Source organism: Xiphias gladius, chromosome 15 (genome assembly GCF_016859285.1).
Source record: "Xiphias gladius isolate SHS-SW01 ecotype Sanya breed wild chromosome 15, ASM1685928v1, whole genome shotgun sequence".
Lineage (NCBI taxonomy): Eukaryota > Metazoa > Chordata > Actinopteri > Istiophoriformes > Xiphiidae > Xiphias > Xiphias gladius.
This window is the reverse complement of record NC_053414.1, coordinates 7,377,017-7,403,214: the sequence shown is the minus strand read 5'-3', so window position 1 is coordinate 7,403,214 and position 26,198 is coordinate 7,377,017. Positions and strand designations below refer to the sequence as shown.

Sequence of the window (26,198 nt, the reverse complement as noted above, 5' to 3'; positions counted from 1 at the left end):
CGAACGCCGGCGGACCTCCGTCTCCGACCCTTGACAGACGCGGAGGAGCGAGTGCGCTGCGGTGAGACGCCTCTCGGCCGAAACCCTGCGTGGACGCTAACGCGGCAGCGTTACGAGAAGACTTTTGTTGGGTTTTGTTGGTTTTTTTGGCTGTTGTTTTTTTTTTTTTTGGAACAGTTTTTGGGGCTTGCATCGAGAGACACGCCGGCAAAAGTGGATAAATAGTTTGGGTAAACGCTGCCCCGAGCTCATTCCCGCGAACGTTGGATTACTTTGCCGAGGTAAGTGAGCTTCTCCTGCGCTTCTGTCTCACTGAACTTTCATTGTGATTTGTTTTTTTTTTTTCCTGTGCACGGTGCGAATGGCTGCAGGGCGCAGCGACCCCCGCTCCTCCTCAGCTGGGATGAATGCGATTTCGCTACCCTTTAAACGGGCAGAGACCCGGCTCGCGCGTGGAGTGTCCTCTCGGGATGCTGCGATATCGATCGGGGCCATTCCGTAAAAACACCGAGGCTCCCAGGGGCTCTGGTGACTGCTCCTCAGCCTCAGCCCGCTCTGATGCGCCCCTACCCAGCCCGGGTGACGTGCGAGAGCGTTGCTCCCCCGGCGCACGGGTCGCTGTCTCGCGTCGGCATCTGGCGGCCGGGCGAGGCTGAGGGGGGCGCACGGACGGCAGAGCCCCAGGGGGGCATGACGGGAGACGGGATCGGCTCTTGTCGCCGTCGTTTGCTCCGTACCGTGTTTGTGTCGAACTCTGTCGGATTGGAGGTCGTTATCCGGCCCCCTCCGCGGCTTGTCCTCTCGGCTCGGGGGGCTTGAATCTGTACGACCGGCTGGTGATCCCCACAGACAAATCACGACATTCCCGTTGGGACACAGGCTGTCTGTGGGCTCAGAGTGATCACTTTACGGCGTTTTGCTGTGCTTTTCGTTTACAGAATGAACCACATCTTATTCATTGTCTCCTGTATTATATCCTGGTCCAGTGTACAACACAATGCTTCAGTCTACAATACTGAAACTGGAGTCTAGAGTCGTTGCCCATCTTCGTTGAGTTTCACGGTAAACGAAACGCTCTCGGGTTTCGGACTGACTCTTTCGCTGACATTTTAAGGACCGGACGGTCTGAACGGTAACGGGAGAGACCAGTTGAGACGTAGACTGGGCAAGGGCACGATCATCCCCGGGTCGCATCCACGTGTAACTCGAGGTATCACGATGATCGTTGTCAATATCCAGGGCAGCGTGTTAGGGGGGCAGAGTTGGAAATGCATGGCCTGAGTGGTTCAGAGTGGAGCTGAAACGGTGGGGTCGACTGGTTGATGAGCTGACTGACCAAAAAAATAAAATAAAATAAATAATGGAGTGACTAAAAAAGGGTGGTGGTAGGAACTGGGTGCTTGCAGCTTCTCAGAGGTGAGAACGTCTTGCGTCACTGCAAATGAGATAAGTTTACGTTTTGGAAATGGGATGGGCCTTTCCCCCAGTTTCTGACATTTTAAAAAGAATGAGCAATAATCGGTTAATCCTGAAAAACACTTCCTCATCGGTGCGTGTAGCTGTGATATGTGTATGTGCATGTGCAGTCCCATGTGTAGAAATGTAATCTTTCTTAGGACAGTGGTGAAATGGACGGTATTATAAGATCTTTCACATCAGATTACATGTAAAAAGAAGAGAAAAACAGGTCCTAGTGATCGTTGTCCATGTATATGCTCCACATAAACCTGCACTCAATGGTAATTTATCAGTAATGTAAACAAGTATTGTAGCAGCCGGCTGAGTTGTTCAGAGAAATCGAATGAGTCCATACGGCGATGTGCAGACCAGGACCTGCTGTCTTAACCTTTTATATATAAAACTCGCAGCCTTCACTGTCAGAAGACTCGACGAGGAGTTTAGGTAAGAATAAAAAGGTTTTTCCAGATCAATACAGGGTTGGTTAGTTTGCAGAAAAACAAACCCAGCGTGGAGCATGACTATGGGAAAAGCAAAGAGAGGTGGAGACGGAGGGATGGACAGAAATGCGTACGGGACAGAGGGAGAGCAAAGCAAACATTCCTGACTTGGTGTCTCGGCAATTTAATTAAGGTTTCTGTGAGATGCTGCAGCGAGCACCTTGAGGTGAAGGCTTAACCCCCCCCCCCCCACACACACACACCCCGGTTCCAACTTGGACTAATCCCAAAGGTCAGCTAATAAGTGTTCAGGTCATGCCACCATGACAACTAAATAGGGGGGACCCTGAAGGAAAGCTCCCCAATCAGGGAGTTAATAACCTCATGAAGGAAGTTAAGAGGTACAAGGTGAAGAGGATTGAGAAGTGGATTTGGGTAGTGTGTGTGTGCGTGCGCGTGCATGTGTGCGTGAGTGTGTGTTGGTGTGTGTGTGTGTGTGTCTGTGAGAGAGGGAGAGGATGAAATTTCAGTTGTTATCAGCCGCACAAACTAAGAGCCCCTCCTCTTAGTAGGATTTAAGTGTGCCCTGTGGTGCTCTGATGTTACACACAGGGCACACACACACACACTCCCTTCAGGTCAGATTTCGGTCACTGTACCACTGGCTGGATAAATATTATAGGTAAATAAACTAGGAAAAAACCGACTGTTTCTCAGTTCCTGACACTTGTAACTGAAGTCCTGCTCCCTGTAACATGCTGCTATTTGATTTTCTACTACTTTTTAAGTGCTGATGAACTGACGGCAGAGTTTTTCTTGGCTTTCAGGGACACAAAGTGTCTCCCTGCTGTTGTTTTCTTGACCGTTTTTTGCCATTCTTTTCCTGCTCTCCGCGTCCGCAGTGTTTGACATGTGCAGACGTGACGCTTTTACCACTGCAGAGAGGCTCGTTTCCAGCCTCACCCTTTCTGCTCTCTTGTTCGGGTCTCGGTTCGATCTGTTTTCCATCTTGGTTTTTCTGCTGCTGCCCTAATATTTTCTCTGGATTTCTCTTTTATACGACTCTTTTATGTGGAACAGAGTGTCACACTCACTCAGACCCGCGGGACACCCGACCCCATCACGAGACAGAACACAGATATTTGATGATTCTGCAAAACCCTTCGCTACATGCAGAGACGAGGTTTTTCTAAAGTCCAATGCAAAAGTTTTTCAAAAAAATGTCCCTTTACAATATCTGCACTGAGCAACTACAGTATAGTCAAGATTAGGGAAAGATCTCGCATACATGCATGGAAAAAAAACTATGGTTAGAGCATGGTAAGGGTTGGGCAGCTGAAACAATTGGTTGAGGTTAGGGAAAGACTGTGGTGGGCTTCACCAACGGGCTCACTTCGTCTTGTGTTGGCACTGAATGTTGGCGTGGTATGTTAATAGCTGCAGAATTGTCCAATATGAAAATAATTCCGACAGATAACTGAGCTGCAATACCTGCGCTGTTACCTTGATTTTTTTTTCTTTCTCTTTTTCTCTCTGGTCTTTTGGTTCCCGGTGTGTTTGCACAAATCTCTTGCAGACTCTACAAATCTTGGCTAAAGAAAAGGCAAATTTCAACATATTTCCGTTTGCTGGTATGAGACAGTTTTGAAGAGTGTCAAATAATATCATATAATCATAAGGGCACTGGCAACTCTTCTCTAACTGTACATCATATATGGCAATAATGGTATTTTGCTTTGGTTTTGTTTTTTGGGGACTTTGTGGTGAAGTACTGTAGAAGGCGTATAACAGTGGATGGCATCGATACGCCAATGGTGCAGCTATACGGTCGTAAATTAAACAAGAAGGATATTTGGAAGCAAGTCCAGTAACGACACTAAGTCAGTATGTACACGGTTTCAAAATTCCTTGCTTTAGCGCCCCCCCAGTGGTAGTATTGAGAATTGACACTTTGGCAGACAGCAACGCATTTCGCTACAATCGGCTGAAACAACATGCTGCATCACATAAACTGCACCAATTTTCACTTGAATTTTCTTATTTTTCCAATAACAAGAACAAACAAACAAAACAAGAAAAGAATTATCCCCATCCCTCTTGGATTTTTCTCTTTATCACTATGCCGTTTTTCAGCCTCAGCTAGGCTTGAAATCGTTGGCTTCTTTTTTCCGGTGTTTCCATCCTTTATTTTTAAAGCGCAAAACCAAACTGCACATAAAAACAGGTGGAAGAAATCTCGATCTCTCCCCCCGCTCGCCGTTGTGCAGATGGATGGGCGGGGTCGGGCTGAGCAGCTTGTCAGCTCGTTCGGGAACGTTTAAGGGGGTGGGGACCACGCTCATTGAGCAGACGTCCAGCATCAAGCCTCCGACCGCTGATAAATCATCACGCTGCTCTGGGCTGATTTCCCTCTCATGAGCAGGCGTACCCGAAACTTTGCAGACATACTGAAACCATTTACGGTAACAAGCTGTTTTGATAATGGACGCTGACGGTAGTTTGTTCCCCTGGTTTGCTGCACTTTTTCTCAGGCATTTGGCAAATACATGTTTCCAAATTATCCACAACTTTAAATTTTAAATCAGGTAACCTCGGACGTGTCTAGAGGTGTAACTATGATCGCTTTCATTACCGATTTTAATTTTGCGAGCGAAAAATGCCGATCATAATTTCCGAGACCCCAAGGTGATATCTTTTGATTTGCTTGTTTTGTCTGACCAACAATCCAAAATCCAGAGACAGACACTTTGCAATGATATGAAACAGAGAAAAGCTGGAAATACTCTAGTTTGAGAGTGTTGAACCAGAGAATGTTTGCCATTATGGCTTGATAAATTACTTCAGCGATTAGTTATTGGCTATTGAAATTCGAGCAATCAAAGCAGTAAAGGTGTCAGTTGTACAGTATTCCTTAATGATTGTTTTTAAAAGTTTGACTTTAAAGATATTGATTGACCATTTACTGTATATTGCCTCAATATTTGTCACACCATACTATAGTTTAAGTTACTGGTAATGGACACTCCTCTGTATTGTAACCCCACGTGTGCACATCCGAATCTTGCCTTACGCAATTTGAACAGGACCCTCTTGAATATACTATTACTTATGTGATGACATTTGGGATATTGCTAAATGTGGTTTCTGTTTTCAGCGACGTGAAAAGGCTCATATTGCATCTTTACGAGCTTCCCTGACACCACAGGAATGCTACACTCAAACACACAACAGGCTGAGACTTAACGTGCTTACCAAAGGGGAACCTCTGCTCTCCTAGAACTCGACCCCCACCTCGTCCCCTTTACCCCCCAGAAAGGGTTCAGGGGTTGCTACTCCTTTACTAACCCATGAAGCATGTCTGTAAGTACCTTTCCCCCCCCTCATCCTCACAGTGTGTTGTATATACACGGCGGGTCAGTAGGAAGGTAAAGAGAGCTCGACACACATAGACTCCTCAGAACATTCCACTGTGGTACCAGGAGACACCAGGAGAGAAAGATGCCTCCAGTGGCCGATCTGCGGTCACGCTTTCCTAAACAAAAATACGAGGCTGAGATTGTAACAGTGATCAACCTGATATCAGCAGTTTTCTCTCTCAGTTCATATCCCTTAATGAAGTGTCAAAAGAGGTACACGTCTTGGACAGAATATATGATTGGACCAGCTGTGGTACGTTGGATTTATCTTAGGAACGTGGTGTGAAAGAAAATGTGGGGAGCTGCGGTTGTCTTGAGCGCACAATAAAAGCCGAGCTTTTAACCAGGATTGGGGTATATAGCCAGAAAATAAAACCTCAAGCTTGTGGACAATTCACAAGTGCATCAAGCCTAAAATAGGATTGGAACATCATCTTTCTGGCAGCAGGGTTTAAAGTGGGCCGGAACGATCCGGCGCGACGTTTCGGCACCTTCGATTAGTAGGTAAATAAATCTGACTGTCAGTTTCCTACATAATGATGTCACATGATGAAATTGAAAATATGCCCATCCACTATATTTATTAGAAATAGTATCACTGCTGTTTGTGATTGTGTTTTTTAAATTACATACTTATTCCACGTATATGTCAGTTCAGTCTAAGCAGAGAACGAGAGAGACAGACACACACTCACACACACAGGCAGGACAGAAGCCCCTCCCCGCAGGTCATCGCACGAGGCGATGGGTCCTTTTACCTTCATTACTGCAGAAGAAAGCGATGCCCCGCTCATCCAGGAACACATTATGGGCCGACGGGCGCGGATGTCGATGAGCTCGGGGTCGCGGTGCTCGTCGTCAGCATCTAGCTAGCTACAGAAGGGGAGCAAGCGTAAGCGGAGTTGGGGTTTTTTTTTCTGAAGTGGTAGGTAGACCACGTCACACACCTCGGCAAATATCACCAAACACACGAGCTGTTTTATATGCAGCTTGGTTATCTGTCCTGCTAGCCAGTAAATCGATTTGGGAGTTATTCTGAGGTGAGTCACTTTCCCCTGGCTGCACCGCTACACCAGATCTTAGGGTTACCCAACCTGCCAAATCCCACTTTAACCCCTGGGAATGGCAATGTTGTCCGTCGGTCCACCACTTTATGCCAGACTGAAAATTCTTACCTATAAAATTGAAATTTTTGCGCATTCATGATCCCCTGATCCCCTGACTTTTCCTCTAGCACGACCACGAGGTTGACTAGAGGCTTCAACAAAGTAGAGCATTAACGTCCACTTTAATAATCAGTCTCAGCTCAGGTTCCAACAAAGTCTTCGGGGTTTAAAGAGGACTGAAGAAGAATTTATTTAAACCTTGGCTCTCATTCTCTATTTTATTTTGCTGCTTTGTTGAATTTCACCTGCCAGACCTCATTTTGGGTTTGAGCGATTTGGAAACATTATCTGCATATTTTTGGTGTCTGAGATCTCAAAATCCAACACAATTTCCCCTGAGTAAAACAGCAAATCCTCTGTTTAAAAGATAATAATCTGTGTTTATAATCTGAAAACACTTTCCTTTAACAAACTTTTTTTTTTTTGCAGTGTGAGAACCCAAAGAAGCCAGGACCATACTGTATATACAGAAAGCTTTCATATTCAGTTGACACTCAATCTGTCTGACATCTTTAAGATAACACATCCCTCCCCCTCTAACCTCCGACAGCAGACATACCTCTACCTAAGGGCAAGGAGAGGTGTGTGTGTGTTTGTGTGTGTGTGTGTGTGTGTGTGTGTGTGTGTGGGGGGGATTAGGGGAACACTACCTTCCAACCCCCTTTTTCTGACCCCACCGCCACCACAACCCTCCATCCCCTCTTTTTTTCCCCCTGAGGGCACATAGTCTAGGTGTACACACACATCCTTTCATCCCCATTCAACAGCCCTCATTTCCCTACACACACACACACACACACACACACACACTTGGAAGCTGATGTTAGCTTGGGGGCTGCATGGCCTCACAAAGCACTTCAAAGGACTGAAGTCTGGACCTATGATGTTCTGAACTACTCAAAGGCCCAACAGGTAAAGAGAGATGCCATTTGACAAACAGAAGGTAACTGGCAGTGTTGGTTACTATGGACGCGTGCGCTGAGGATCACGCTCCTGTGTAGCACATTGTATGTGTCGGGACATGTGAAAGATCACTGAACCACGGCTGCCTCAGGTGTAGGTTTAGGGGAATGAGTCTTGTGCCTATGTGTGTCTGCATTCAGGTTCACATGTAGTATCATGTTCCCTTTTACTCTCGTTCTGTTGAAGAGTTGACATGCAAACCCCGCTTTTGTGCAACTGCAAGTCTGCGTTTGCCTTTCATGTGCCATTCTTGAGTTTTTTTTTTTGGTTTTTTTTTATTATTACACTCAGCACTTAAAAATGTATTGTTGCTGTGATTGAATGTCGATATTTCAATATGCTGTTAGGACCTGCCTCGCATAGAAATCTGGTCATCAAAATACTGTTGAAATAACAGTTATAAACCTTGAAAAAAAAAAAAAAAACCTCTTCAAAGAAGTTTAGCCGAGCATTAATCTAAATGTCTCTACATTTTTTTTTTGGCCTGCAAATGAGTCAGTGCTTACTTGAAATATTAACCAGAGTGGGATGGAAAGATATGGTTTTAGGATTGGTTTGGCAGCCACCTTGAGAAAAAAAAAAAAAAAGAGTAATGAACGGATTTAAATGTTTTGGTAGTAACTGTACAAAAAGAAGAACGTGCAGTTAATGGATAAAAGTTGTGGGAGTGAACGTAGAAAACAAGTGAAATGCATCAGACTGAGCGTGAAGAGTGCCAGGGAGCAATTTGTTTTCACATAAAACAGATGCAGATTTCGATGTGCTAACTTTCACACAGAGGCAGGTTGTAGAAATCTGACAAAACCCTGTAAACACATCATAGAACTAATCTATAATTATTCTGTATCACGATAAATTGCTAAATTGACCTCTATAAAGGCCCTGTGTTAATTGCGAAATTAACACATTGGCAAGCCGGGAACAGGCTAGTGCCAGTGAGTCACGATATCTCTCCAAGCTTCTTTCCATTTCCCCTCTATTGGGCGGGTTATTACCACCTTAGCATTTTGTTTTTTAGCATTCTACCCTTTCATTCAGTAGAGAGCTCTCCGAGCTAGCAAGCCTGCTAACTCCCAGTTCACAAGTTCACGCCGTTTAATCAGAGGACATATGCCACCATCTCCTGTCTTCTAACTGCCTGCAAACCATTCCTCTTCCGTGGAGCAGTTTGTGCTCCAACACGGGTTAGATTAAACACAGAGAATAAACGATTACAGCTTCCCCCGGCTCTCCGTTCGCGTAAAAGGTCAGCGCGATCTTAGCGCGGCTTGCTATCGGTCAGCAGAACAAAAAGCTGTGTGGCAAATTTACTTTGTGCAGATTTATTTCACCGTAATCTTCTCACCGCAGCCATTTAATTGGAATAGATTCATATTGCTGTGAATTTTCACAGATTTAAAATGCTGGTGTGACCGGGCCTTCATGTTAAATGTAGAGTTGACATGAAAAATGCACCACAGCTTTATATTCCTTTCTCGTGTTGTCACACCTCAAACAGCACGACCATAAAAAGATTGTGGACTTCTGCACTGAACTGTGGGCTGGTTAGTCGTTTCATTGTAAAGACTTCTAACAATTCGCTGAGACTTGTGGTAGGACTGAATTAAGATTTCATTTATAGTTTACCTGCTGCTTGGAGGCGTATCAACAGAAGAGCCCAAAGGTGGATGAGATTGTTCTACCATCGGCTTCTCAGGATAAAAACACCTAGTTTGTAACTACACACGGAGGTCCTAATTTTATCCCGGGAACCTGCGGCTGCTCCTCGAACCACAGACAAATTAAATGACTGTTAATTAGTTTTGAGTGTTTAATTTGAGGATTCCTCCCCTCTCAAATATCAAACGATGAAATTAAACTAAATTACAGATTGCAGCGTGTCGAGTGTCACATTCACTGCTTGGTGAGTCACAACACGCAGAGGAAACAAAAGGACTAATAGTAGCTGCTCTACAGTACAAGTATATCAGCAACAACAAGAACGGCTTTGGCTGCAGGTGTGGCGCTACACTTGTTCCTCAACAAATTCAACCAGGAAATCTGTGATTAACTTTATTTATAGCTTGGCCTCAAGTTAGACGCCCAGTGTTTGTGCGCAACAGGAATTATTACTCCTCGACTGGTAAATAACCGCCTCAAGTGTATTTGCAGCAGGTTTAGCTATTGTTTGTGTGTTCGCTCACTCCTGCCATATCCAGTTGTGTTGCTCGGCAGCCCTTTTATTTAACCGACACAATCCTTCATAGAGTCTTACAGTTGCAGTGCTGCAAGAGGATCCGTGGTATGCACGCTCACTAATCCACACTAATTGACAGATGCACACATTCACGCGTCAAGAAAAGGCAAACTTCTAGACGATACTGATTTTTATCAAAGAACACAGGCCCGTGCCGTGCGCTCGCACACATTCGTTCTCGCATTGACAGTTTTTCTTCTTCTTCTCTCTGTCACACACACATTCACACACACACACACACATGCACGCAATCGGAGTGCTCCTAGGAGGCCTCGCTGCAGCTGGCAGGGGATTAAGAGGTCAGGAGTCAAAGGGGGGACAAGTCAACCTACAGACCGTGACAAGAAACTGACGAAACAGAAGATAAACAGTCAGAACCTACAGATACAGTGCTTATTACCCAAATAAGAAAAAAATGGCCCTACTGAGCAAGTAGCTCATAGTCGAGTACATTCTGTGCTTCGCCGTGTTTCCACTTGGCTCAGGGCCGACCGACTGATGGTGCAAAAAATGCACCAAAGAAAGACAAACAGATCCGACCAGCACGTTGGTGCTTGTGCAAGATTCGCAACTGTTACTCACTTGTTTATCTCGATGATAAGATGATGAGAGCAGGTCAGTGTCACGGTTTCAGCAGTCGGCTTGGCTCTCAATGTGAGAGATCTCGCCAGGTGTGTGGCCTTTTGAAAGCGGAGTTGTCTGAGGTCAGCTACAAGAATTAATGTAGATAAAAGATTTAGTACGGCAAATGTATCTATAATAAGTGACATCTTGTGATCATAATATTGGATGTTTGTTTCCTTGACATTAAGAAAAAGCAGAGCTAACTTGCCTGTTGGCAAATTTCTGTCCAGTTACACATTTTACTGAAACACACAAGTTATATCTTTGGTATATTTCTTGCGCCTGACAGCATCTGCCTCCACTGTTGCAACAATGAGCCCACTGATGGCAACTGTAAAAAAAAAAAAACTCCAATAAATCAGTGGGGGGAAAAAAAAGATTATAGGGACAGGCTTAATTAACCAATATAATGCAAAGCATCCAAAGAAAAACTACCGTGGAAGTGAGACGGTTTCTGTAAATTAAACGGCTTTGCCTCATACTGCAGTGAACAAAGGCGAAGGCAGGGCAAAGCTATGTATTTTATTATTTGCGGGTAACATTGCAATGTTTGCTCTACTGTAACAGAATCACAAATATTGAAATGTGCTGAAAGCTGGGAATAATTATACGGCGCAAGCAACGTCCACAAAAACCCTCCGTCAAACTTCAAACAGTTGTGAATGTTTAGTATGAACATTTTAATGTTGTTGTTTTGATTTGGCAAAGGCACAGACTATTTCCTCAGCATTCCCACATGGCATGTTTGCAGAGCGAGGAGCTGCCCTCAGCAAAAATCTGAGCTTTTTAGGAACAAGGCAAACAATCTTTAGTGTGGTCAGGTTTTTTTGCACGAGGGTAAAAAGTGCAAAAGACAGACACTAATAAACAAATCAAGTTTATCTGGTGAAAAGAAGGTCATTACAATTTACCGACACTCCCTCCAGCTTTCTAACCAGCTGTCTGTTTGAGTTATGGCTGTCTCAGATGAAACATCAGTCTACATTGTTTTGCACTTTACACATCCTCTGCCCACTGAACCCGGCGGAGCAAACTGTGGCTGTGGGCGAGCCTGTGGTATTTTTAATTTGGACATCTTGTTCACAGATGAGAGCCGAAGGCCACTTCAAAGAGCCGGCGGGCGGATCAGAAGTTAGGACGCTGGGGCTTCGATGCACAGAGGAGTGAATAGTGGAAGTGTGCGTTGCCTGCGCGTTTATCGGTGTGTTTATGTTAACAAAAAAAAAAGAAGACGACGAACACAGATGGCATGCACAAGAGTTAATAACAACTAAAAGTCAGCAGAGACAAACAATGGAAAGTATGAAGCCAGAAGGTAGAAAAGGGGACAACTTATACACAGTTGTTGCTCGTTTGGTCATTTAGCAAGCACTTGGGAGCATGCTAGCAGCTGTTTTTCCACGGTTCAGGTCGGCTCAAATTACCTAATATATTCAAATAAATAGCGTTATTCACTCCACAACGCGCTCTCTGCCGTATAGTGTTAATGCTACGTTGGATACTAAGCAACTAGCTGTGCATATGCTGCTGTGGAGATGCAGGGGAAAGTAAACAGTAAAACCTGTCAGGTCATGGACAATCTAAATGGGCTGCTTGTGTGTAATGAGGCCTACAGTTTTATTGTGATTTTGGACTGAGATAACTAAACAATAACTAACAATAACTAAAGCATATCCACGCAGATATGCTTTAGTTATTGGCACAAGGTTCTGTTGCCTGTGTTTCACAGGATAATTGTGTCCTTTCTGGCAATTTGTGTGCACAAATCATTGGGTCTTAGGCAACAAATTAAGTAATCGGAGGCTAGAGAGTAGCGAACGTTGTACCCTGACACCTGTCAGGCTCTATTTTAAAGCTCTAGAGAGGACAGCGTTTATTTCTCTGTGTCTGTCAGGTGTATTGTACCAATGCATTAGTGCTGGCCACTAACTAAACCAAGACAGTCCATAAACACAGACAGACCGATGCAAGTCCAAGACAAGCAGGCAGTAGGTCAGTCAGCTGCAGAAACGTTGCTCCATACCGCCGACGAAGCCAAGACACACCAGACTGTTACTTTCATTGGAACAGATGGGACATATTAGACAAATTGACGTTGCAAAGACTGATGGTGCAATTTCCCAGCGTCATGGCAGAAAAAGACCTTAATATATCTGTGTTGGGTTTCAATTGGGCTGTCGGACAGTTCAGAGACTTCTGGATTTCACTAAACTCCCTGCTCATTAAAATTTGACAGATGCCATTATTCAGAGGGTTGGAAAGGTGGGTGTGTGTGTGAGGTTGAAGAGGGGATAAGTTCTCCCAAGTGTATTGCATTTCCTGTAGTCTGTCAATGGATGAAGAGGATAGTTTACCAAATTGCACCTTTCTAAATTTAGTCGCTCTATATGGATTTCTTTCATACTATTTTCTCTGCTTCAATAGAGTGTTTCGTATCTAGGATGGGACAGAGAAAACTCTTTAAATGGAGTCTCAGCTGAGGGTAACAACACATCGGGGTCGGCACGCAGGACAGCTGAGTAAGCAAACAGCAGTGGACGTGGAGTAAAGACTGTAAGTTGTCTCAGTAACGTCCCTACAGTTGAAACAAACATACAGTATTTTTGTCACTGGCAGCGTGAAGGGCAGCTGAGCCTATGGAGATAATAACCAGTTCTTCGTTTTCACCACGTTCTTGCACAGTGTTGTTAGTGATTGCATGTTCTTACCGACCACTCAAAGAGGCAACACTTGTTTGTTGCCAAGCAGAACCTCTGCATGTTCCATGACTGGTTGAAAACGGTCACATACTTCATCTTCCCATGAAATTGAACAGACCAGATACCATCTTTAAAGGAATCTGAGAGAAGCATGGTCACGCTTTCGCTGGACCATTTCAGCTCCTTTGAAACTCATTTAAGTTAAGAAATACTTCAAACATTCAAATTATATCCTACTGTTTCTATGGGGTTTAAAAATACATTTAGCGACATTCCAACTGCTTTTACAAGTATTTGGGACTTTTTCATGTCGTGTCCCTCTCTCCTGTCACTTTCTATGTATTTAAATGAAATTTTAAAACGTTGAAACGTCTCAAAAAAGGCAAGCGTTGTTAATGTTATCTGCCCGAAATCAAACGGGGTCACTTGTGACTCCTGTGGGAGGCTATATATGTGTTTTTGTTTGTGTTTGTGTTTATGCGTGTATACACACTCCGTCCGTCCGTCCGTCTGTCCACACAAACACCACACCACCATTTTTCCAACCCCTTCCCTCTCCAAACATCCCCGCAGGCCTCGGGGCTTTTTTCAGAGTCGTGTGTCAGCGCCCGGTCTGCAGTGGAGCGTGTCATCGCCATTCCTTCACATTTCTCCTCAGAGTCCAGTTACACCACTCAGGGTGCAGTGAGGCTTGCACAGTATTTGCAAACTTGTAAACCGGCAAGTTCGTGAATAAAAAGCAGCATCGCGTTGGGCTTTGACACGGGCTGAACAATCTGAACGATTATTATTTCAGGTTACCTCCATTTTGCATAAAAAAGGAGAGAAAATATGAATCTCAAAATCCAGGGGAGGAAAAAAAACAAGCATTGCACCTTAAAAGAAACAGAAGAAGCAAGACAGAGTGTTAACGTGACCTTTGACCATATTCAACTAAATCTCTTGTGGCCTAATTTGAGCTGCTTTTCCTGCAGTGTTATAATTTGCAAACTAATTAAATGAATTACAGTCACACTGGCTTTACTCAGGATTTGGTTAAGTGTTGTTAAGTTGTCTCTTATGTGAGGTGAATGTTCACAAGTTCGATATCTGTCACGGCTTATGGTGAAGCAGGAGCAAATGGAGAAGGAGCCTGGTTTCTGTCTTGATTAATGGTCTGTTGAAGAGATAAGCATTCTGGTGTGTGTGTGTGTGTGTGTGTGTGTGTGTGTGTGTGTGTGTGTGTTTGTATGTATCTGCTTTGTGAGTTTAGGTAAACATCAACCGTGGTCTCAGCATAAAATTGCCACTTCTTGATTTCTATTTTTTTTTCTGTCAGTGATGGTTTGCTATTGTGAGAGAGTATTCTTAATAAAAAGTAGAAAGTGCTTTAACTCTTCAAACTTTTTACGTCTGCAGAGTGAAAACTTATTTTCTGGCAGCGACATTTTGCACAAAAAGCACAGGGTCAACTTTTTCCAAACTAAAATTAGTTCCATATTTTCCCTTTCGACGCAGACACAAAGGGTTCTCAGCAGAGTCGCCCTCCCAGGACACATTTTACGTGTCTGTAGCTGCTTGCACGCTGTGAAAATAATGGCAGGGATCAGACCTGGTCTTGTAAACTCCAGCAGACGGCCTGGCGTGGGTTTGAACGGCACCGCGAAGGGTTAAAAATACGATTTTCTGTGCCTGTGTAAAATGCAGCCTTTGTTTCTGGGTCATGAACCGGCTGAGGTCACTGGCTTTAACCGAGCCAAACAAACACACACACGCACTTCAGTTTGCACTAATTGATTCCCCCTCCAGCAGGGACAAGAATGAGTGTGTGCGTCCTTGTGGGTGCGCAGTTGTGTGTGCGCGTGTTTACTTTAAAGGATCTGTTCGGAGTTTATATAAATAGATAAGTGACAAAGTAAACACCCATTCCCCACACACACGCCAAAACAACATCCTACTTGAGGGGTACATTTTTATACACACAAATTCACTGTTTTAGCCTCCAATTGATAAATTGTTCTGTGTTCATAGTTTTCCGACGATGGGCTCATTTTCCCAATTATAATCCAATTATAATTGTGTGTACGTGTGTGTGTGTGTGTGTGTGTCCTCACTGGCGGTTCCTATGGAAGTCTCTTTCTGCAGTAAATCCGTCCACACTACCTGACCTAACACCGGGTTAATGAGGTGATCCAGCAGCAGGGGACAGTCGGTGGAGGTCTTCGGGCCATGTGTCTCAGTTTGCGTGTGTGTTGGTGTGCGCGCACGCTTCAGGGCGAGGACTTACATGGGTGCAGGAGATGCGGCGTTCGTCGAGGCGTAAAGCCGTGTTTGCACGAGCCAAATACGATCCAGGGACGTGTGATTGTAAATAACAGCACTGATTGTTGCTGATTTTCCAGTGTGAGTCTGCTCCGCCTGCAAATTTCCGGCACAAATTGCTTAGTAAGTTTCGGTGAAGCAAGACGTCCCGTGATATTACCGAGCCAGGCTAACAGGACTCCAGCGTGCAGCGTGCAGCTTGCTGCTGAAAACGGGGGGTTGCGAAGTCCGAGGAAAGTTCTGCGCACATTTTGACCACAAATTTCTTTTACTGCTTTGCTCGGTAGGAAGTTTATGAACATTTACAAACAAATGTGCTACATTCTTACATATTTGTGTGGAGGTAATCTGGTAATGTAACTTTTATCAACAGGCAAAGGTCGGTGAGTAACTCATTAAGTCCCCACATAATCAAATTCACTATGCAGAAAACGCCCACCAAATGACCTGCGAAAGCATGCAGTCCTTTTGCTTACAAAGTTAGTCTCAGTGGATAAAAGCGTGAACTTTATGGCTCAAAGAGAAAAGGTTAGAAGAGTCACCATGATTGCACGCAGTTTAAATCAAGTTGCCAAAACAGACAGCAAAAAAAAAAAAAAAAGAAAGTAGTCGATAACTTAAGGGACAGCTTCACGTCAGGCTCAAGTGGATGGTCAAAATACAAATTTGGCAGAGCCTCTCCCCAACATTACCATCAGTGTGTTTATACACACAATCTCCACTAAGCTGATAACATGATGTAAGCAAGGTACCCAGTTTGCGTATTCAGGTTAAGGGATTACAGAAACCCGGTTTCGCCATCTGGATTTGCTGGATGACAGAGACTTCAGGGCGGGAAAGTAACACTGTGACAGAAAGGAAAGGTCGCTACACTCAGCGTATGCATCTCCGCGTTCAAAGCGATTCTGTCCTAAGTCTGACTAAAACGAACGGGAAGTAGCCTCCAGATAAAGTCATTTTCCAGTGCTGAGCTTTTGGCCGTTTTCTTAAATTCACCTCTGTGCTGTAAGATGTGCTCTCACTGCAGAGCCGGACTGTGCCGTCCGGCCTCGAGCACACTCAACAACAGCAACAACAAGAAAAGAAGCAGCCAGGTGTATCGCACCCCTGCAACAGTAAAATAAGGGAGTGAAGCTTTTAGGCTTTTCTTCTAGTAATGCATTACTGACCTGCTACAGGTATTGGTGAATTTACAGTAACAAGTCAATACGGTTGCTTATAAACGTGGACTGATGACTGGTATAACCCGATATCTCTGAGTAAAGGTGCAGATCTAGTTCACCTTGGTTGGCGCACACGGTCCACACGTCATTCATTTTGGGCTGCATGTGGACGATTCGTGTGGACCCGGGCAGACGACAAATTTAAGGTCACTTGGATCCAAGAGGATCAGGCAGACAAGCTATGAAGCTATAAATGAAGTTGAACTTGGTTTCTTGAGTGCATGTAAACACACTTCATGAAAGGTCGGCCCTCGCTTTGACTGCAGCTAGTAGTCGTTACTCGACTGAGTCCTGTCTTTATCAGACCCGCTTAATATTTCTAAGAGGCTTTGTGATTGTGTTACTCGGGCCAATGACATTTCCGCAGCGTCTGTACGTGCGGGCCCTTCAGTTTATCTGTTGCTATTTTTAAGAGAGGTGAAAAAAAGGACCAATACAGACAAGTTTCGGTTTTGTCAGGTTTTTCTTGTAAGCATTACACGTGTGTGTGTGTGTGTGTGTGTGTGTGTGTGTGTGTGTGTGTGTGTTGGGTGATGAAAGAAAAGAGAAGGAACCGGAGCTAAGCCTGATGTTTGTCAAAATGCAGATAAGCTGTAGTGATACAGTATCTGTCTAGACTTGTGTAAGTTGATGGGGGAGCATAAACCACGCCGCTCGTCCCCCACAGTGCAGCCCAACCTATACCCCTGCCAGAGGCCAGACTTTGGTAACTGACAGGTTTGTTTAACAAGCACGAAGGGGCCTCTGTCGGGAGTGAGTCCTACAGGTGATCGGGCCCTGAGCTGGTAGGGAGGGAGGCAGGAGATGAATGGATGAAGAGCAGTGACAAGTGAAGTGTATTTGACTTTAAAGTCGTAACGTGAAATGGTCGCAGTAAGGAAAAGAAAGTTCAGGGAAGGTCCGTGAAAGTTGCACAGAAAACCACTTAAAACCTCGGTGAACGTTTGCTTTTGCTGAAAAACGTTTAATGCTTCTGTGACATCTGTCAGTATCTCAGCTTCAGGCGAGACGCCGTTTCCAGATGTAAACAGTTCCTTAAGATGAGCAGCAAGTGATGGCAGGCCAGGATCTGACAGATCTGAGGGGGGCGTGGGAGGGACTAATAATAACCTTCACTGCCTCAGGGGGTAAACGTTTGCGCATTTCAGCTTCAACAGTTTGGTCCTAGAAAAAATTCAACTCGAGCTAACGTGAAAGAGTAGATCACTAAGTAATTTAACTGAGTATTAATCAACTCCCTTTTTCAGAATAACAAGCTATGATTGCAGATAACGCGTTGGGTGAAGTTTTCCTTTGTTTTGTCAATAAATGTCAGACTTCTTGTACTTACCACAGTAATTTCACTGGAGTAAAAAGTCTTTCCTCTACTGTAGAGACTCTAAAATTGTTCTTATAAGAGGACATTAAAATACCTGGAGGATTTGTAACTTCCCTGGGAGGATTAAACAAAATTATACCAAAAGTAAGAAGGGAAGGAGCAAAAAAAAAAAAAAAAAAAGTAGACATGTTTGAGAGGGTTGTTTCTATTGCCAGGTTCCTGCTGGTACACCTGTGTGGAGCTGAGTGCAGGTGACATTCTTATTTTCCAACCGCTGAAAGACAGGACAGGCTCGCAGCCAGCGGAGTGTGAAGACACACACACACACACACACACGCACACACACACACACACACACACACACACACACACACACACACACACACAACCTTTGTCATTCATGACTGTTTTGCGGGTGTAGCTGTTACTGCGGGATGCCTAACTGTGCTCGTGGCGCCTTATCGCTGGCTTTCATAGTTGTCAAACCTCAGTGGAAAAACCGGTGTCATCAAAAATTCATCGGGAACCAAGGGATGTGACCGGCTGTGCCACACGTACGAAAATACCACATCGGGTTGGGTGATCAGTCTCCATAGCCTCTTCCCTGCAGCATGAAAGTTATGTTTGTGTTTGTTTTGTGTGCACAATCAAAGGGAGGCAACTGACCGGTTTTATGTACATCGGCAAGTATCTATTAGATATTTACTGGGTCTTAAAAGAAAGAGAGCAAAGCATAACATTATCTGAGTGGGTACAGGCATGATGGTTGAGGATAAATTCAATAATCTAGAAACAAAAAAAAAAAGACGTACACCAACGTGCCACTGTCACGTTTTGTAATGCTTAAAAAAAATCTCCAAGCAGACTTGGATTAAGATGTGTAGTCTCTTAACTTATTGAACGTATTAAAACACATTATCCCTGTACACACAGATGGTGGTTACTTAGAAAGTCTGGGACCAGAAGTTCACGGGCCAGAAGACCAACGTTGCTCCGTTTATGTCAGTGGTGCGACGTCAACGGAAGGTACCACTAGTAGTGGTGTGAGGAATCTTTTAACGGACGGCTGCTTGTATGCTTTGTATCTTGTATTGCACCCCTACAAACATGAGGATGCCCACGTATGTTACGAGGGCGTGGATGACGGGATACACCTGATTTCCAACTACAGAGGCCACTTAGTTTGCGGCAGTAGAGAGGAGTAAAAGGAGGCAATATGCCGATAAGAGAGAAGAAGATTGCAAGTGTTAGTGCATGTTAATAAGGCAGGTTTTAAAGCATTGAGAACAGGAAGCGTTCAGCTGTGAGAACCAGTTCTTCCTCCACAAAAACAAGTCTGAACATTAGATCTTAGTAAAGGTCAACAACAACAAAACCTGAGCACGTACAGAGGAGGTCAAAGCGGTGGAAGGAGCTGTTGCAGCAAGTGGCCCCGGCATGAAATTGACATCCAGCAAGTAGTCAGTGAGAAGCGCCGGGCTAAACGCAGCAGTGAACACCTGTACCAACACGGATGGATGGTACTAGTCAACTGGGAGCCAAGTAGCTGATGAATGAGCCACCGATGGCGAAGCATGAATGATGCGGCTGATGCCAATCTGCTAACGTCAGTGCTCTGAAGGAATGCAACACACACTATTTGATTTCAATGAAAACACCACATGGTACCTTGAATATAAGTCTCCACCTTGATGGCTACTATTGCAGTGCCAACTTAACTTCTGGCTACTGAGATGGTAACTGTTCACAACATTTTTCTTGTTCTGGACCGTCCATTTAAACAATAAGTAGTAATGTAAGTATAGCACTGCAAAGACAGATGGCTTAGTGAAGTTTCCTGAGAGCTATTTTCTAGCAAGCATTTAGACTTGATCAACACAGATGTACCTAATAACCCTAATTATGGTTGTGTTCCATTTGGGTCTGCCAGAAAAAGCTAGTGAGCCATTCGGCCAGCCAGCCGGCAGGCACAATACGAGGGGATCTGGCACTGAAACATCAAACAGGAATGCAACAATTATCGGCTATATTAGTTACACCTGTGTCTCATAAGCCAAACTACCCGATTAGGCAAAATGAGAAAGGTCTGTGGATGGCTCGGCGTCAAACTAAAACATTTCACCTTTCAAAATGCTCCCGCTAGTGACTCTTTTTCTCTAGACTGTTTTTTTTACAGTTTAAATTTCCAGCATGTACAAAGAGCAAAAGGTCATTAGAGTCTCTTGGCCTTTTTAGTATTAAAAATATGCACGCACAGACACACACACACAGCTCAAATATCTTAATTAAATCCATAAAGTTTTAAAATGGGGTCTAGATGATTTACTGGCGTATACTGCTCAAATGTCGGGGACTTTTCCCTGCAGTTGTGTTTTGGAACGAAACAGGAAGTCAGTTAAAGAAAAGTGTCTGTTGGCGTTTGCCCACAAACACCTCAAGCTAAAGACAGATAATGCTGTAAACAGGCAGGTTCTCGTATTTTACCGAGAATGGGATTGTATTCCCTCACAGCGGCGTTTCCTCAATCCACACAGGAGGATCGAGGTTTGACAAGCAGCGGCAGCAGCACGCCTAAAAACCACTTTGCATTTTCATCATAGCAGCAGCAGCATAGCTGGCATCTCTGCCATACCTGAGGCAGACTCAAAAAAAAAAAAACCCACCTGGCCGTCGCTAAGGCAGCCACATGGCCCAAAAACCATCCACTCAGGTGGCAGAGATGGCTGTCAAATGATGATCATTAGGCAGTAATCCAGTTTGTCAGGTGGTTCTATCATAGTGTTTGACACGATTCTGTCCCCGCTACTATTACAAGCTGCTGGGAGTAACACGGTTAAGCTGAGGTTGATAGCTACTTTGCTGCTCTTTCAAAATTCCAAAATTAATGACAACATTAAGGAAGATGTTAAGGCAAAGAGAGCGGGGAAAAGAGACTGAACTTTCAATGCAGCTGGAGGGAAAGAAGCCAGTGTGGGAGGTTGTGTATCTAACTGAAGTTTTTACTCGATCGTTTTTTGTTTTTTTTCCATTCACACAGTCCATTGTGTTTAGTGTGACATATTTATCCGCTGCTATTGTCAGTTAAGAGGTGGTTTGGCTTTGTGTGCCTCACTGCAGGCATGCGGTCGGATCAGTGTCATCAAAAGCAATACAACAAAAAGCCCTTAACAAAGCTCCCCCTGACATTTTTAATGAATCTAAGTAAGGAGAATTCCAAGTCGTCATTGTTTTTACTTTTCCTAACATGGTGCTCGGGAGTCTCTCTTCATCTTGATATACAGTAGCTCATATCACAGTCGTCACCGCCCTGGTGTTAACTGCTACATAGAAGATGACTAAGTTGCTGGAGATGCCGCACAGTCTGTTTACTTCACATCTGAAAGTCTTTGTTTTTTTTCTTGTTTGGATTGAGACACAGAAAGAAAGGACTGACATTTCTGCGCCGTGACTGCGGTGGAGACAAGCACGTGCTTGTCCAGCTCTCACTGGTTAGATCCACGGCAGTTGCTCAATGGACACCAAAAGCCTGACGCAAGGGTTGCAGGGACGCGACGTTTAGATGTCCGAGTTGTCGATCCGCACCACGCTACGCCATTTGCAGGTTGGAACTGCAAGCAAATCCAGCCGGGTCACCTGTTCATCAACAAGTCGTCGCCCGCAACAATAGCACGGCGTGAAATAAAATGGAGTTTTTACTCAGTCATTTCAGTGAGACCACTGCATCTGCACAGCTAGAATACTGATGTAGAGAGCTTCAGCACAAAAAAAAAAAAAAGGCAGTAAAAGCTATCAGTGTTAACACCACATTGGCCAATCACATGACTGCGAACGCACCATCCATACATTACTTTACTCGAGTAGTTAGGCTGGGGGATAAAATCTTTGTTGCCATGGCACTGTGTCTTTTCCGGAGTGTTTCGGCATCTGGTAGGCATTCAAACTGGTGGATGTGTCGCCTCAACTGGACATCCTGGAGCGCATTTCCTTTCTGAGTGCCTTCTTTCACACCCAGACCTTGTGTTTTTTAATGCTGTGCTCTAGGGAAGGACAGAGCCAGGCTTTTCCGCCGCTCCGCTCTGCATTTGACTGTTGCGGCTTGTGTACCGGACCTTTTTTGTTTGTGCTGTAGTGTGTATTGTTAGTATTGTTAACGAGAATAAAGGCTGCAGGGAGTCCTGGACGACTGTGTATGATGGAGAGATTAATGTATGTCATTACATCCTTGCACATGCCTGCCGGTGCATGTGCATACACCTCCCTGGATATGTACTTCCTCTGCTTACACAGTTGCTTTTGAGGCCAAGAGTTTTAGAAAAGATTGAAGTTATTTAACGGATTTTGCTGGCAAGCTTTTCAAGCTGGAGGTAACAGGATATTCAACTATGGGGATTTTCGGGGGTGTGGGAGTAGAGGTAAGGTTTGTACCGCTAACCCACGTCCCCATTTCTTCTCCATGAAAATGAAGTCATCTCCCTGTGGACTGACTAACACAATTTACAATCCAGGCTCTGCTTCTTTGCACCATCTCCTGCTCCTCCAACCCCCCTTTTGTCAGTTCTCCCTCAGTCCCTCCCAATTCTTATTAGTGTTTATTCTTAAACAAGTTGAAAACTTTTCTTCTATACATTTTTCCAAACCATGCATGTGCACAATTGTAGTTGGGCTGTATCTGCATTGTCTTGCCAAGTCATACCTGCGACTTAACAACAGATTTGACAGCTCCCCTTGGTTCTCCCTTATCGCAGCCATTGTGGTTGTTTTCGTCAACAGTCTTTCCAGTTTCCCTTGGTGACGTCTTTAATCTTCATTAGGCCCCCTACTGGCACGGACTGTAAATAAATAAAAACATTCCCACCCTGGCAAGATTCAACCGCAATAGCTGTGCCGCTTCCCTTTGATATCTCAGTACTCACCCTTCGCAGGAATGAAGAGAAAAAAAAAAACAATACAAAGAAATGACTAAGGACAACATTTCATGTTGCCGTAGATCTGCCATTAATTAAATATTTTTGATTTCGACTGGGACAAAGACAAATTGGAGAACAGAGGAGAAACTTTAAACTCAGAAGAGAAACTCAATTTTACTGGAGCAGTGTTCAGAACAAGTCATTTTAATTCTACAAATTCCAAATTAAGGAGGCTGGTGTAAAAACATAGTTAACATTTACTAAATAACAAGTGCAACCAACAAGTCTCCATAGCTTGAACCATATGAATTCCTGTAGCAAAGTGCTTTGTTTGGACGGTCGCACTTGTTACTTAAAGATAACCTGTGGAGTTTTAGACCATTAGCAGGACTAAAGAGCAGCGTTTTTTATGAGCTGGTTCTGATAAACATGGCAGGACAAAAACAAAAAACAAAAAACATCAGCTTTGCAAATATTTTTTAAGGAAGGAAACGCATTCAATGTTTGTCAGAACCCCAACGATGCACACAATGAGTAAATGAAGCAATAAACATGAAGCTGTAAAACAGTTTAGCCAGATTTTTCTAAAGCCTTTTTTTGAAAGTAAAACTAAGAATGAGCACATCTGAAATGTTGATATTGCACAAGAAAGCGGTGTGTGCAACTATGGCAAGTACAGTAGGTCAAAGTTGAACCTGTCTATACGTATAAACTGATGTTTAGAACAGACTACTTGGGTCTTATTTTTCTGCTCGCCTGAAGTTTTTACTTGGAAATACATTTGACTAACCCGTGGCTTTGTTAAAGACCTGTGTGATATTCTGACTGCCAGGCAGGACTACAACTGATACAAACGACGGCCCAAACTATGCAAATAAGATCCACGCTGTACTAAAGCCAACTTACCCTTTAATTTTGTTTGAGTTGTAGTCAAGTAGCAGTCGCTGTGCTTGACCAGGATTTTCTAGTTTCCCTCAGTTTGAGAGAACGTCAACACTGAACACTGTCATATCTGGCTCTTGTCATACACTTTAGGTTTAGCGGAGTCAGGCTTTGTTTACAGCAGATTTAGGATAAATGGAGGCAGTCGTCAGCTACCAGCTATTAAGACACCAAATTTCTCTCTCTCTCTCTCTCTCTCTCGTGTCCTTTTCTCTCTCCGTTTTCTCTCTCTCTCTCTACCTTTCTCTTATCACGGGGGAGGACAAAGGTTTATGTGGGCCCTTCATTCTGTCTCACAGTGAGGGATGGCTGCAGTGTATTGTGGGTAACGGAATCCAGCTGTGTTGCAGACCGTGTTTGTGTGTGTGTGTGTGTGTGTGTGTCTGCTGGTGTGAACATGTGCAGGAATGTGTGTGTGTGCGTGTCTGTGTAAAAGTATGTGTGTGTGTGTTCATGGCTGTGTGCTGCACCGCTCCGCAGGTCTCGGGTGCAGGTTGACCTGTTTCATGTCATTTTGACGGCGGTGTTTCCCTTTCATCTTGCGGCCTTATCTACACTCATACAAATAGCTGAGGATATACTGCGTTAACAGCAGAATACTCACTGTCACCGTTTAATTATGAATTTATGAAAGAGCAAAGAGAGCGCAACTCCCCCCTTAGTGACTGTAGTGTATTGCAGGACTGATTGCACGCAGGGTATAACTGTCGTGCATGTTTTTACTAAAGCAACAGGACCAGCAGGCCAAGATGTTAAAGTAGGCATGCACAGATTAAGCAGTAAGCTTTTCTTTCTTCATCTTTTCCTGCATCCTTCTTCCCCACCCACTTATCCTGTCATGCCTTTTGACAAAAGCTGAACCGCTTTCAAAACAGGAGGAGGCATATATGAAGCAGCAGCTCTGTGAAGCTATTGTGTCGAGGGCATTGCTGCCCGGCCAGTTTGTCGTTTGGCGCTTGTCTAAAGAGCTTCAGGCTTCCAGAGTTTTGTTTTCTTTTACGTGGCTGAACTGAATGGCTGTCAAAACTCAAGCCGCGAGGATGCCACAGGAGCAGCATGTAAGTTAGTCTACAAAATCTCCTACATACGGCTAAGTTAATATAGTTTACATACTGCAGTGTGAACTTTGGAGAACAATAAATAAAATGAAACAACGCTTCAATGAAGTCGCACTGACAGATAGAGAGATGGAAGAGCAACTCATGGGCAACACATGAAGATGCTATCACCTCTGGCAAGACTAAAATTCACTAACACAAGAGGACACTTTTTAACCCTAAAAGAGGAGACTGTCCTTTGTCTCACCCCCATCTACGGGGAGGTCGGAGCAGCAGCCCTGAAGTGTGAGGGGCTTCAGTTTCTTAAACGAGGACGCCTCAGCGGGGCGGATGCTTGACGTCCTGGAGGCTTGAATCCTTATCCCCCCTCTGTGGTCGAAAGGTTTTTCTACCTTAACACCCGGCTGCATGGAGCACCAAGCAGTGGGTTTCCCTCCGTTAAACTTGCAGAGAGCCTGTTGACGACACATCCTCTCAGGAGGGCTTACCTACAGTACATGTCCTGACACAGGCCCTTTGGAACAGCAGAGACACGAGACCACATACACACTGTTTGCTTGGGATTTGCAATGTTTTATAAAAGGATATATATCCTGAATAGTGTGAAGGATAAAGCCTGTTATGGTAACTTTAATTTTGATATGCAAACTGTAAGAATTGCCAAAAGAAAGGCCTTCCTATTTGCACAATTATTTTATCTTTTCTCTCTCCTTCTCTCTCGACTCTGAAACACAATTATTCATTCATATTCCATTCATTCCTCTCCACCCTTGTAATCAAATTATTCACTTAGCCAGTACGCCAGCAGCAGCGCCCTTAAAGGAGGTAGCTTTTACTGCAACCCCGTTGCTGCTCTATAAACAGAGAGCGAATGCTCGGGAATCCGGATCTCTCTTTGTGTGCAGAGTGCGTCTTTCAAACGACACATAACCTTAAACAAAAGCAGCCAAATGCCCTGTGATAGCAGTAATACGTTGTCAACAGTGGGGCATGATCTCGGGACAGTTTCAGCGTGTGCATCAGGGTGTGCGTTGTTGTTTGCGTTAGCTTCACGTCCCGGTGAGAATAACGCTGATGAAAGCGGCTCTTTTTCCGACGGCTGATGTGGCAGAGTGGTTCGGTGACTTTAGCAACGTGACATCTCTTTGCTTTAGCTGCTCCGCTCTCTCTCTCTCTCTCGGCTCATCTCTGTACACAGAGTAAAAATAACACTGTCACACTGGGACCAACACAGTAACATTTCAGTGTCTTGGTCTTATTTAAGCCAGTTGCATCTTGTGATGAACTGTGGTAGGACACGAGAGAGAATGTTTTTATCACACAGTATCTGATTCTGTACATTGAATATTTCCGTCCCAATTTAAAAAGAGCGTCTTGTGTATTGTTCCTCAACTCGGATGTTTATCCGTCACTGTGCAGAATGACGTATGTGCAGAGTTTGACACTA

General features: G+C 44.3%; 1 protein-coding gene across 1 annotated transcript in view; it reads left to right on the top strand.

Annotated features, from left to right (window-relative positions):
• Window positions 1–26,198, top strand: part of LOC120800393 (vasorin-like) — a 34,598-nt gene continuing 8,400 nt past the window's right edge. The window contains exon 1 of the mRNA XM_040146469.1: window positions 1–281. The gene's annotated coding sequence lies outside the window, so the exon portion shown is untranslated. The remainder of the gene's footprint in view (window positions 282–26,198) is intronic.